This window comes from Falco cherrug (assembly GCF_023634085.1).
Source record: "Falco cherrug isolate bFalChe1 chromosome W unlocalized genomic scaffold, bFalChe1.pri SUPER_W_unloc_1, whole genome shotgun sequence".
In the NCBI taxonomy this organism is placed as follows: Eukaryota; Metazoa; Chordata; class Aves; order Falconiformes; family Falconidae; genus Falco; species Falco cherrug.
In genome coordinates this window covers 2,519,112-2,531,035 of record NW_026599288.1, presented here as the reverse complement: position 1 = coordinate 2,531,035, position 11,924 = coordinate 2,519,112, and the positions used below count along the sequence as shown (strand labels likewise).

Here is an 11,924-nt window from a genome sequence, read left to right as displayed (position 1 = left end):
AAACAAGCATTGCAAATGGCAATAATTCTTTCTAAAACAGTAACCCTTCCTAGGGAAAAAACGAGATATTCAGAGGAAGATGACAAATTGGGTCAGTTATTAAATGCTAGAGAAAAACTTAGCTGGATGGTGGGTAACTCCTAACGGGCAAGTAGTAATTCCACCTCTTTTGATGAGAGTGATAATTCAAATGAGACATCAAGAATGTCATTGGGGGGCAGAAGCCTTAGTAACATTTTTACAAAAGCAAGTAATATCAGTTAAGATGTTAGGAATAGCTAAAATGTTAACTGCAAAGTGGAAGTATGTTTGAAAAATAATCCAGTGATTAAGAAAAAGGTTCAAATGAGTAGACTGAAGTCTGGTACAGAACCTGGAGATTATTGGCAAGTAGATTTTTCAGAGTTGCCTAGATACAATGGGTACCGGTACATCTTGGTAGGGGTTGATACTTTTACAGGATGGCCAGAAGCCCTTCCCTGTCGCACCACACAAGCAAAAAGAGGTTGTGAAGTGGTTATTACAAGAAATAATTCCGAGATTTGGAGTTCCTATTGGAAATCCTCTGACAGAGGTCTACACTTTGTTGCTGAAGTAGTCCAAAGTGTTAGCAAAGTATTGGGTATTAATTGGGATTTGCATGTGTCTTGGAGACCACAATTTAGTGGAAAAGTGGAGAGGATGAATCAAACTTTGAAACGACAAATAAGTAAAATTTGTCAAGAAACCAGTCTAAAGTGGCCTCAGGCACTTCCATTGGCATTATTATGAATCAGGGTACAGCCAAAGAGTGGAACCTCAGTCAGTCCCTATGAATCATTATATGGAAAACCATATGAGTCTCTAGAACCAAATCTAAACATACATGTAAAAGGAAAACAAGATGTGTATAACTATTTGCTTTTTCTAAGGAAAACTTTGGCTGTGATTTGGAGTGTAGTAATTTGGAATAGACCTATACCCCTGGAAAATTCAGTGCATGATTTCCAACCAGGAGACTATGTCTATGTGAAGACTTGGACCTCCGAACCTTTGCAGGAGCACTGGAGAGGACCTTTCCAGATACTGCTAACCACTTTTACAGCTATCAAAATTGCAGAATCGGATGCTTGGATATATTATATTCGAGTGAAGAAAGCACCATGAAGAAAGCATCTACTCCGTGGAAGGTTGTGAATCGTGACCCAGAGACTTAAAAAATTGACTTTGAAACATGTTTAATTTTGCATATCAGGTTATGATTGGTTTTTGGATTTTCTTTTGGTTGGTAGTGTTGGTGGGATCATGGGCTGACTTGGTGGACAGGAACAAAAGACAAATAGAAACAGAACAAGTAATAGACATTCCCAAACAAATGGCTGAGGAAAATTTGATGGTAGGATTGATTAAAGAATTTGCCAGTTTACAAAACATCACGCAGATCACTGCTTGTTTGCCAATACCAAAGGCAGTAGGTGAATCTATTCCATGGGGAATTTTAACTATGAATTTGACTAACCTGGAACATAAATATGAAACCAATTATTGTGAACAGAGGCCAGTGACTCAATGGTATGAGCAAGTGAAAGTCACTAGAAAACAGTGGAAAACTCCAGGTAGTCTGGCGGATTGTGAAAAATTGTTAAATCATGTTTTTACCAAAATAGGGAGATTTAAGACTGTGGGATGGTGTTCTTATGATGAACAACTTAAAACCAATGTGAGCAGAAGTATCATGAAATGGAAGTGTAATAAAACTGGCCAAGGTACCCAATTAGTAGAACAATGGGACTCTATTTGGTCTATGTCCATATTTTCCCATTTTCAGTATATAGCAAGAATTTCTTGGTGTTTTACCTGGGATGGAAAGGTTTTTTCAGTATTACCCTGGGTAGATGATAGGTCAACTACATCGGGAGAGAAGGAAAATAAAATAGTGCCATGGTGGAAATGTGAAAAAGTGTATGATTGCAGTAATGCAGACTTAGTAATCCAAAGAATTCCTCCGTTGGCTGCTGTTTTAAAATATGGTTATTTTTGTCGAGGTCTTAAGAACACTCTCAATTTAACCAGCACTTTTACAGTTAGGAAAGGAATTTTGTTTAGTTGTAGAAAATCTACTATTTGAAGTCCAGGACATTTAGTTTGGGCATTAAGTGATGGAACCTGGACAACACACATTTACCATTAGATGGTAAGGTGAAACAAATTACTTTAGGCATGCCAACATTGTGTCCAATTTGAAAGAAATCACCATTTAAAGGATCCTTAGAGAATTTAGAATTGAAACGAATAAAGAGATCTGAGATAAATGATGATATTTGGAATGAAGGTTTTTTTTACAGGAGTGAAAACTGGTTGGGCACTTGAATCACTTTTTAAATCCTATAGCTTCATATAGAAACAGAGCATGGGTCTATCAGTTAACTGGTCAAGTGGAAAAATTAGCAAACGTTAACAAAAAGGGGTTTAAGGAATTGAATATATAATTACAGGCGACCTCCAGAATGACTTTACAAATAGAATGGCACTAGATATGCTCCTACTTAAAGAACATGGAGTATGTGGATATCTCAAGGATAAATTGGACCACTGTTGCATCCACATTCCAAATGTCACTCAGGATGTGGAACATGATCTAGACCTATTAGGAAAAATTGAAAAAGAAACTGAAACAATTCAAAAGGATATGTCAGAAGAATGGCTTGGGAAAATTTTTAACAAACTGGGATGGAATTTGAGCTCTTGGATACAATCTATAATTAAGACTTTGTTTCTGTTACTAGTTGTCTTTTTGATGAGCATGCTAGTATATGCATGTCTGAAGAAACAGTTTACCAATAGAATCGCAGTGAGTCGTATGATCATGAGAGAAGTACCAACTATTTCACCAAGACATGATCCATTACCCAAATATGTTGAAACAAAAGATATATGAATAATGTGAAAGTATTGAAATAATGATTTTCAACACTTTCAAAGGGGGGAAATGTTACCGATTAGTTAATAAGTTAAAATTGATTGATTTTATTTGATTAATTAATTGATTTTATAAAATCATTTAATAGAATTAAAATATAGAAGGATAAGGAGAAAAAAATTTATAGGAAACTTGCAGCTACGCAGTTAGAGTTGTTATGGAATCTTTGTATGTCTTGTACCAAGGCTAGAAGAAGGGCCTGGAACTACTGTAATAACTCTAGGGTTGAAAGGTTCCATTGTATTTAACCAGTCTTCTGTATGCAGAGGTGTATTGAAATGTCAGAATATGAGATTAATGGGAACTGGGGAGAGTCGACTGGAACAGCTTGTAGGTACCTGCCAAGAAACCATGAACTTTAGTAAAAGGTAATTCCGGCAGGGGGAGATCGCGACCACCGACTCATATACCACCTACCCAAATCGTACCCCAGACCCATTTCTAGACCTTTCTAAGCTCTACTGCGCAGAATCGGATATAGGAGGAGAATATGTTAATGATTTACGGGAAATATCATGGTTATGCATGAATACTTAATGAATATGTATGAATAAGTTCTATATATGGAATCTGATTTTGGGACCTGGTGTGCGTTGATCGTGAGAGGACTCGCTCACGCACCCGGCCGTCAATAAAGAAGTGTCTGCTTATCTACATCGCATTGGTGTCGATAAGTTCTTCATTCCGAGATTTTGGTAACACTAGGAGAAAATGTTACCTTGGATTAAAGGATGCAATCATTCACAGGTGGGATTGTCTGAGGAGGTGCAAGTTTTCACAGGGAAATTTACATACAGCCAAAAGAAGCCACTGCACGACAAATTGGTCAGGAGAGGGGGAGTTTTTAACTAAGCAGTAAAATAACTGTCTTTTGGTAGTTATTGGGCTGCTGTGCTTTTTGCTTAGTAGATCAACACAATGTTGTCTTGTTAATTTGTGCTTGGGCCTATCACACAAAGGCTGTTGCTTCACAGATGGTTTTAATCAGAGCAGTCAAACCAGCAAAATAGGACACCCTGGTCAGAATTACTTTCTCAACCTCATTTTGAACTGTTGCTTTTTCAATCAGTTTGGCAGATTTCATTATAAGGTATTTATTATAGCACACACATTTCATGTGACATAACAGTTTTATGTAAGAAAAATGCACCCTCAATCACAGCGTAAACCAAGACGCAAAATACTATTAGTAAAAGAAATGGAATTAATCAAGTGTCGCACACCATGAGATGAAAATAGCTGGTGTACTTCTACTACAGTCTTTTTTTAATTATTATTTTTATTGTATCTCTTTTAATGATATTCTATAACAAATACAATATCCACTCCTGACCTCTCAGAGGCTGAGCTCTGACACGCTGACTTTTCACTTCCCTCTCAAATTGGGCAAAATAATTCAAAGTAAAGCTGAAATAGCCCAAAATAGAAAAAAAATATTTTCCTTTAAGCAAACTCCCTCTCTGAGAGTGAAACCAAATAATCAAATCACTTTTATTGTGTTTTTAGCTTTAAAATTTTACAAGCAAATTTCAAAATAAAATGTCTTTCCAAAGAGAAACAGTAAAACATTTCATTCAGAAACTTTTGAAATTAAATATGTAGCTTTTCCAGGAGAAAAAAACAACAAAATTATTACCTAACTGTTGCATGATTTCTCAGGTAGTTCCAACGGAAACTGTATCTGTATTTTTCAGTGAATGAATATCCATCAAACTAAATTTTCCCAGCTCCTTTTTTTAGTCTTCTACTCTTTTCCTTTTGTCTATTCTAGGCAAAGGAATCTTCTCATCTCAGCAACCCCTTATAGAGATTAATTCTCCCTAGATTTTAGAATTTTGTATAACTTTATTAAGCCAAAGTCAAACTTATTCCTGCAAAAACCCAAGATTTTATTCAACTAAATAAGAAATATTACTTGCAATATTTTAATACCATATATAAGCAGCTTTTAAATCCTTAATAAGGCGAGTGTGTGTGTATGTCAGCCTGAAAAAGAAAAAGGAACACCAAGATGGCTGAAGATAAACTTGTTTCTAGTTCTGTTTGTGCTTAAGTGTTATTTTCAGTTGTTAACTAGGTTACTCAATATTGAATCTTAAAATCTAATAATAATAATTAGGACATATTTATGAGACACATTTTGACCTTTCTGTGTGATTTTACATCTCTCAAAATATGATCTTGATACGATTCTATCTGAAAACATACCAGATGCAGTTTCTTCTGTAGTATCCATACTGAGGACATGTCACTAAATGAGTGAATTATTTTTTTTAGCTATTGGTCATGGAATATATTGAATGCATTATGTTTATCTGTAATGGAAGTAATTATGCCATTCAAATATAGGAGGGGGAAAAAAGTTTAACTAACCATTTTCTCATAAATACATGAAATTGGACTTTAAGCACTAAACCCACATTGAATTCCTATACACATGCAGTCCTGTATTTTACCCGAGGCTAAATATATATTGTAGGCACCATTCCTCATTGGCTGAGGAAGAACCTGGTTTTACACAGCTGTACTGTCAATACAGGTAACAGGCTATTTAAAAAATACCAAATCTCTCAGGTTTTCTTGTAGTTCATGTCAACAGGTAATCAAAAGTCATCAGCACAACTGGAACAGAGGCTGAATTACTGGTGCTGCCTTGATCACTAGCTACTGTGGATACTGTGGTTATGTAATTGGCATAATCTCAGCTTTTGGCTACTGTGGTTACATTTAATGATGTTACCTTGGTTCCTATCTACTAGGCAGCTTTGATGCCTTCTTGATTTACTACGAGAGTTACTGCTTCTGCTGCACTTTGCTGAGCTAGTGGCAGGATACTGCTGTGGTCCAAATCTTGGTATTTCTTCTCGGACAGATGCTTGGTACTGCAAAGTTTTCCTTAATTTGGAGTTTCAAGATTCAACCAGACATCAATGCACTGTTGATGGATGTAACTGGAATACATAAGTTTTATGAGAGATAGATGGTATTTAGGAGTTTCAAAGGTACATACAGCAGTTAGACACCCTTTTTTTGGAATTTCTTCAGGGAATGACCACTCTAATTCCTTGTGGCTTCACTTAAGTCAAAGGAGTTCTATTATAACCATTTCTGCTTTCAGTAGAAACAGAGCTTGCTGCTGCAACCTGTTTAATCCAAAACTTTCTGAATATTTAGATCTCTAGACTGGATATTTCACACAGATTTAAGCAGCTGTTTCTTCTTTTATGAATGCTCTAAATGCTCTGAAGTAATGCTACCAAATAGTCAATGGCCACGTCAGGGTGAAGTAAGGAACAGAGACGGATGGCTTGAGAAAGCCACCTCTCTAGGACCTTGTCCTGGTTTCTGCTGTGTGGTGCTTAGTTGCTGGCCGGGGTAAAACCCCAACAGTCCTAAATTATGACAGGGCATAATTCAGTACTTACTAAGTTATCCTCAAACCATTTTTCCTTTGTAGGCACTTAGAGAAAAGAGAACAAAGATGGCAAGATCAGAGGCAAGCACACAAGAATGCTTTTCAAAAGCAGAACTTTCTGACAGTGATGGTCACACAATTATGTAGTTTCCCCACTTACTAGATATTTTCCCTATTTAGTCTCTGATTTCACATGAGAAACTTATACCTTATAGTCTAATGAAACACAATCTTTTTTATAAGTTTGAAGGGGGGGGGGGAGAGAAAAAATCTAAAGTGTTTCTCCAAACTTCTCCAGATTCTCCCAGTGGGACTGGAAAATGCAGAAGGTGAGAGATGGAAATGAAAGATTAACAAAGAAAGAACATCTCAAAGAAGGGACAAATGAGCATATGAAGTATAAATTCTACTACAAAACACTACTATGGTCCAACATTACTCCTAAATTTTTGCTTTAGAAAGCATCTGTTTCATTGTAAAAATAAAAACTGTTTTATTAAATGGATAAATTATGTTTAAAAACACATAAAAAAGAATAAAGACAAAAGGACTGCTAATTCATATTCTAATTGTTCCTGTTACATCAGGACAATACATCTACTGCAATAAGCAAGTACTATTTGCATATTTTAGTATAAAAGCTTCTTATGAAGCTCTTCACCCTCCTTGAACAATGACAGACAAGAAGCAGTACATTCTGACTGTACATTCCATCAACCCAAACTCCACTATTGGCAGTGTCTCTGCTACATAAACTCAGTCTTAGTCCTCCTCACAGAGGAAGAACAAAGTTTATTTTTTGTATGGTTACCTATATGGTAAATGGCAAGTGCCTGATTTGTCCTATTCAATATGCAGAAAGATTGCCAGTGTACATGGTCCAATATGTCACTGTCCAACAGCCCACTGGAATGAAACCTATCTTGTGCAAATACAATTAGAAGAAACTATCTATGCAGAAGTCAATCTGATTACAATGTACAAATAAAAATTAATCAAAATGGCAAATGAGTGGAAGATGTAGCCAGGTTATAGGTACATGAATTTCATCCTCAAAAGCAAAATTTAATTTTGCCTTCTCCAGTTCAGCCATGAAACCTACCAGTTTATTTTTTTTAAAAGAGCCTTAGCTCTCCCCATGAATTAACATACTCTCTCCTGTCAAAGGACATAATTCAAGCAGAGGTCTATCATCCATCCTGAATATTTGCCCACCCAAATGCAACACCCTGGGAATACTGGCCACAAAGAAAGAGTCTAATTCAAAAGGTGCTCCCCAGCTACTGTTGTCTCTAAGCTGTTTTGTGTTGCTCCCTGCCCTTCCCTATCCTCCTGTGATCTTTTCTGTTTCCATTAACTGTATATGGAACTTCATCGCTAATAAATCAAATGTCTGAAGTTGATTTCTCTTCCCCAATACAAAGAAAAATGAATAGAAGCATAAGAAAAACAGGTACAAACAGCTGAAGGTAGAGTAATGCTAACTCACTGCCGGACACAAGCAGTGGGCATCTCTGATACAAGAGTTTTCTAGACTATCACAAAATCATGTGCAGATCTCAGTGCCCAAGGATATAAGGGTCTAAGAAAGAACAAGTAGGTATATATACCTAAATATGAAGTTTGCCATGTGTGCCAAATTCTTCTTCTAAAAATACTGTTTTGGCTCTTTAATCACTTAATGGAATTGTACCCACATGCTCTTGCACACAAGTAACAGTGAAGGCCACTCTAAGCTCTAGTCAGGGAACTGGATAGCAAAAACCTGGTTCAGCTATCCTGACAGTAAACTGCTATAACTGTAGTTACATGCAGTCAAGACATCCCTCTCCCAAAGCAGGAGTAAATCCAGTCAAGTTCATGGTATCACTGAGATGTTAAAGGCAGTTCTGTAGGTGGCTATTAAACTCTACTGCCTGATGTAGCCCTGACAAAGCCCAAACTTTGGCCCAAGCTTCAACTAAGAGCAGTAAAAACATGCAGAAGGAAAGATCTTTCTCTAGTATGCTTTGTTTCTTATGCCCTTTTTAAACATGAAGTACTTGTCACTATTAGAGATGAGGCTTAGCTAGTTTGATTTTTGCTCTGATCCACTGCAACAGTTCTAATGTTATAAAGTGTAAGCAAGAGGAAAAATGTGGTCCAGTGAGTCCACAGCTTTTAGCCTTCTGACTTTAAACAGGAATACAGAGCAATGATATTGTTTTCATTAACTCCAGCAATAAGCTGGCCTTCTGGGTCCAATCTAAAGCTGCTATGAAAAGAATTATTTTACCAAGCTCTCAGTTTTGAGGAATGAAGATTACATAATTCCAGCCCAGCCTCCTTTATTAATTTAATACAAGAATGTTACTTGCCCAGTCTGTCTCCTATTGTGCAGTAATGTTACACAAACTAAAAAGTAATCAGCAAAAATAAAAGCTTATGTTTATTATCTAATTTCCAAGAAAAACTGATAGGTGAAGTTTGGACTTTTCCCATGTTAAGCTATATTGGTACCCAAAAGTCATTCTAGATATTTATTTAGGCTAGTGAATTGTTTGTTACTTCCCTTTGCTGGTGCCAGAAGGTAGAGGACAGGAGGGCACTGTGCCTCCTATCTTGCAGACCCTGCCAGCTAGAGGAGATTCCTCCAGGCCCAGCATGCTTCTGCTGCTGCTCCAGGGAAAACCTCCTGCTAGCATGACAACAGGGCACAGGCATGACTTGGTCAGCAGGGACATGGCCACTCTTCTGCACTGGCAGACAGCTGCCCCAACAGGCAAATGGCTAGACATGTCCAGCATGCTTGTGCCCAAACCACCAAGCCATGTAAAAACACACGCTGGCCTCTCCACCTGTGCCAAGGTGTACATCTAATGCCTGCTGAGATGGTATATCCTTCCCACCCTCAGCAGGACTTAGACAAAGCCCCTTAGTCCAGTATCAGCCCCTCAGACTAAAGCTATTGCCTTTTGCTAAGGGGAGGTGGGTTTAAATTCAGGCGTAAAGCTGAGCACTGTGAATCAAAACCAGTCCTCCACCCAGGAAACACCTCTCGCCAGCTGTAGGGACATTTGCATAGGCCTCTGAGCCATGATCTGCTCAAGAGCTTTTCAGAGGGACACTCCCAGCGCAGCCAACCCACCGACTGGGCAGAAACCACCAGAACAAACATCCCTTCCCTCAAACAAGGTGAATGGAAAACATGGACATTTCTGAGAAGTTTATTCTCTTAATTGCTCAATAAGAAAACATTCCTTATCCTACACAATCCATTTTCCCCAAAAAATTGAGTAGGGAAAAGAAGTATGGAAACAATGGCATAAAAACTTCTATGCTACTAAGCCTCCAAAACAAATTTTGAACTCTTTTTTTAAGCATTTTTTTTCCTACAAATTTGACAGTATTCAAGTTGTTGCTTAATTTTTGCCAAACCAGAGAAAAATATTCCAAATACAGAGGTTTGATGAATGTGCAGGTGATGTCATTTCAAAAAGTCTGGGGACATTTAAGGAGGGAAAACAATTTATGATTTCACCTCTGAATGAAATCAGTCTGCTCTTTATTCAGACTCAATGCTTGAAAACAATATTAATCTGGCTTACAGAAAATGAGATAATTTTATTTATTTCAACAAAAGAACTGTTTATACCCAAACAAAGCTGTAACATTTTTTTACTTTTATATTGACTATGAAATATGAAAATATACTGGTAGTAACCACCCAAACCAATCCTTCTTGAGCCATTGCAACATTCTGCTCTTTGCTGGCCTTGTAGATTACTCTTCAGTACATGACCTTCATATTTACAGTTCCCATGTATACACAAAAAGCAGAATGTCAAAATGGAGATAGGATCAGCAGATCTTCTCAGGAAAATGAAACAGATGTGAGCAAGACAAGAAGTTGCCTGTCCTTCTGTGATCATCAGTTCCTGTTGCGACGGAGGGAAGACGCAGTCGCTCAATATGAGTGATCAGCAGACTTCGTTTATTGTACCTTACAGTCACCTTTTATGCCTTCTTATAATTAGCTCATACATATTACAAAAGTTAAGCTCATTATTGGTTAGTTGCCTAAATACCAAGCCCACCCCTAGTTTCTCTTCTGTAGTTTTCTGTTCCCACCTGCAACATTCTTTTCCCACCAAAATCTTCCTGTTATTGTGTAACAAGGACAGCCAAAGACAGTGTATTTTGCTTTACTTCAGATAAGCTGAGAGCAGTGTGCATTTTTGTCCAGCCAGCTGGACTATGTCTATGTGACCCTTTTCAGCTAGCCAGTTATCCACAATTCCCCTGTTTTTATTTTGGGCGACATAGGCCTGGTTGACCATTTTCAATAACAGCGTTTTAACACAGGAAAATACACAGCCAACTTATAAAATCTCAGTTCAGAAGTATAATTCCAGAAATACTTGAAAAATAAAGTTAGCTTGAAGCTTTAATTTAGATGCTCTTTCTGTTCCAGTGATATAAAAAGTTTAAAAAATTCAAAGGTAATTTTAAAGTTCTGAACATGGACTAATGCAAGCTCAAAACCCAAAAAGAAACCAAACTGATGTTTGACTAGGAATATTTGCAAATATTTTAGTGGAAAATCCCTGACCATTAACAATTTTCTGTCCAAATAACAACTGCCCTTATGCAACCAACCAGTCCATACAATTTCTGAAGAATACCTCATTGATATCAAAGAATTAACAAAGGGAAAAAATTAGTTCTAAGCTATATACATTCATAAGTGTTTTTTTCAATAGTTACATACAGATTTACACACTAAGCCATAATGGCTTGTAGGTGATACACACAAGAAGAGTACGTTGCTTATCTGTCTGAATGTCTATGCTAAATTTGACAACTATGCCACAAGCCAAGCCTACATGGGTGCTGTATGTTATGCACGTTCCTTAACAAACAGAAGTATAATAGACAAATTCCCAAGATCTAGTCCCCAACCTAATTATATTATTTTGTAGCCAATTAAGGAAAATAACACAAATGTGCATATCTACATGTGCACACACCTTTTAGTTCAGAACCAATCTGTGATAAAAGGCCTTAGCCTTATGGCATCATCAAATCTTAACGAGTACAGTAATTAAAAATGCAGTCTTACTGTAAGTGCGATTTATGCTGACATTCCCTCAAATGCTACACGTGAGTATTTCTCACTCAACTGCCTCAAGTTAAAATAGTAGTATTTGTTAATATGTATTAAAAAATCATTAATTCTCTACAATAGCAGTTGACTTCCATAACACTATGTAAGCAAAAGAGGCTTAAGATGCGTTTTCTGAATACTAACTATTTATTTTAGACTGTCTAAACTCAGGTCTTGAAAGATTTCACTCTGCCAGACGTAAAAACACTGTTGCACTCCAGTTGTGATATCCCTTTTCCCAAGTTGTCACATGCACATCTCGCTCAAGCAACATTATTGTCAAAGTTTCTCTCTGCTACATAAAAGCATGTTGCACTTGTAGATATAAAAGACAGCACCCTTACTTAGATTATTACCTTATTACCTCATAACTCTTAGTATACCTTGTATCTCTGATTTCATCA

General features: G+C 37.1%; 1 protein-coding gene across 1 annotated transcript in view; it reads left to right on the top strand.

The window, feature by feature from the left end:
• Positions 1–1,191: 1,191 nt before the first annotated feature.
• LOC129734846 (uncharacterized) overlaps positions 1,192–11,924 on the top strand; it is a 105,936-nt gene continuing 95,203 nt past the window's right edge. The window contains exon 1 of the mRNA XM_055700177.1: positions 1,192–1,400. The gene's annotated coding sequence lies outside the window, so the exon portion shown is untranslated. The remainder of the gene's footprint in view (positions 1,401–11,924) is intronic.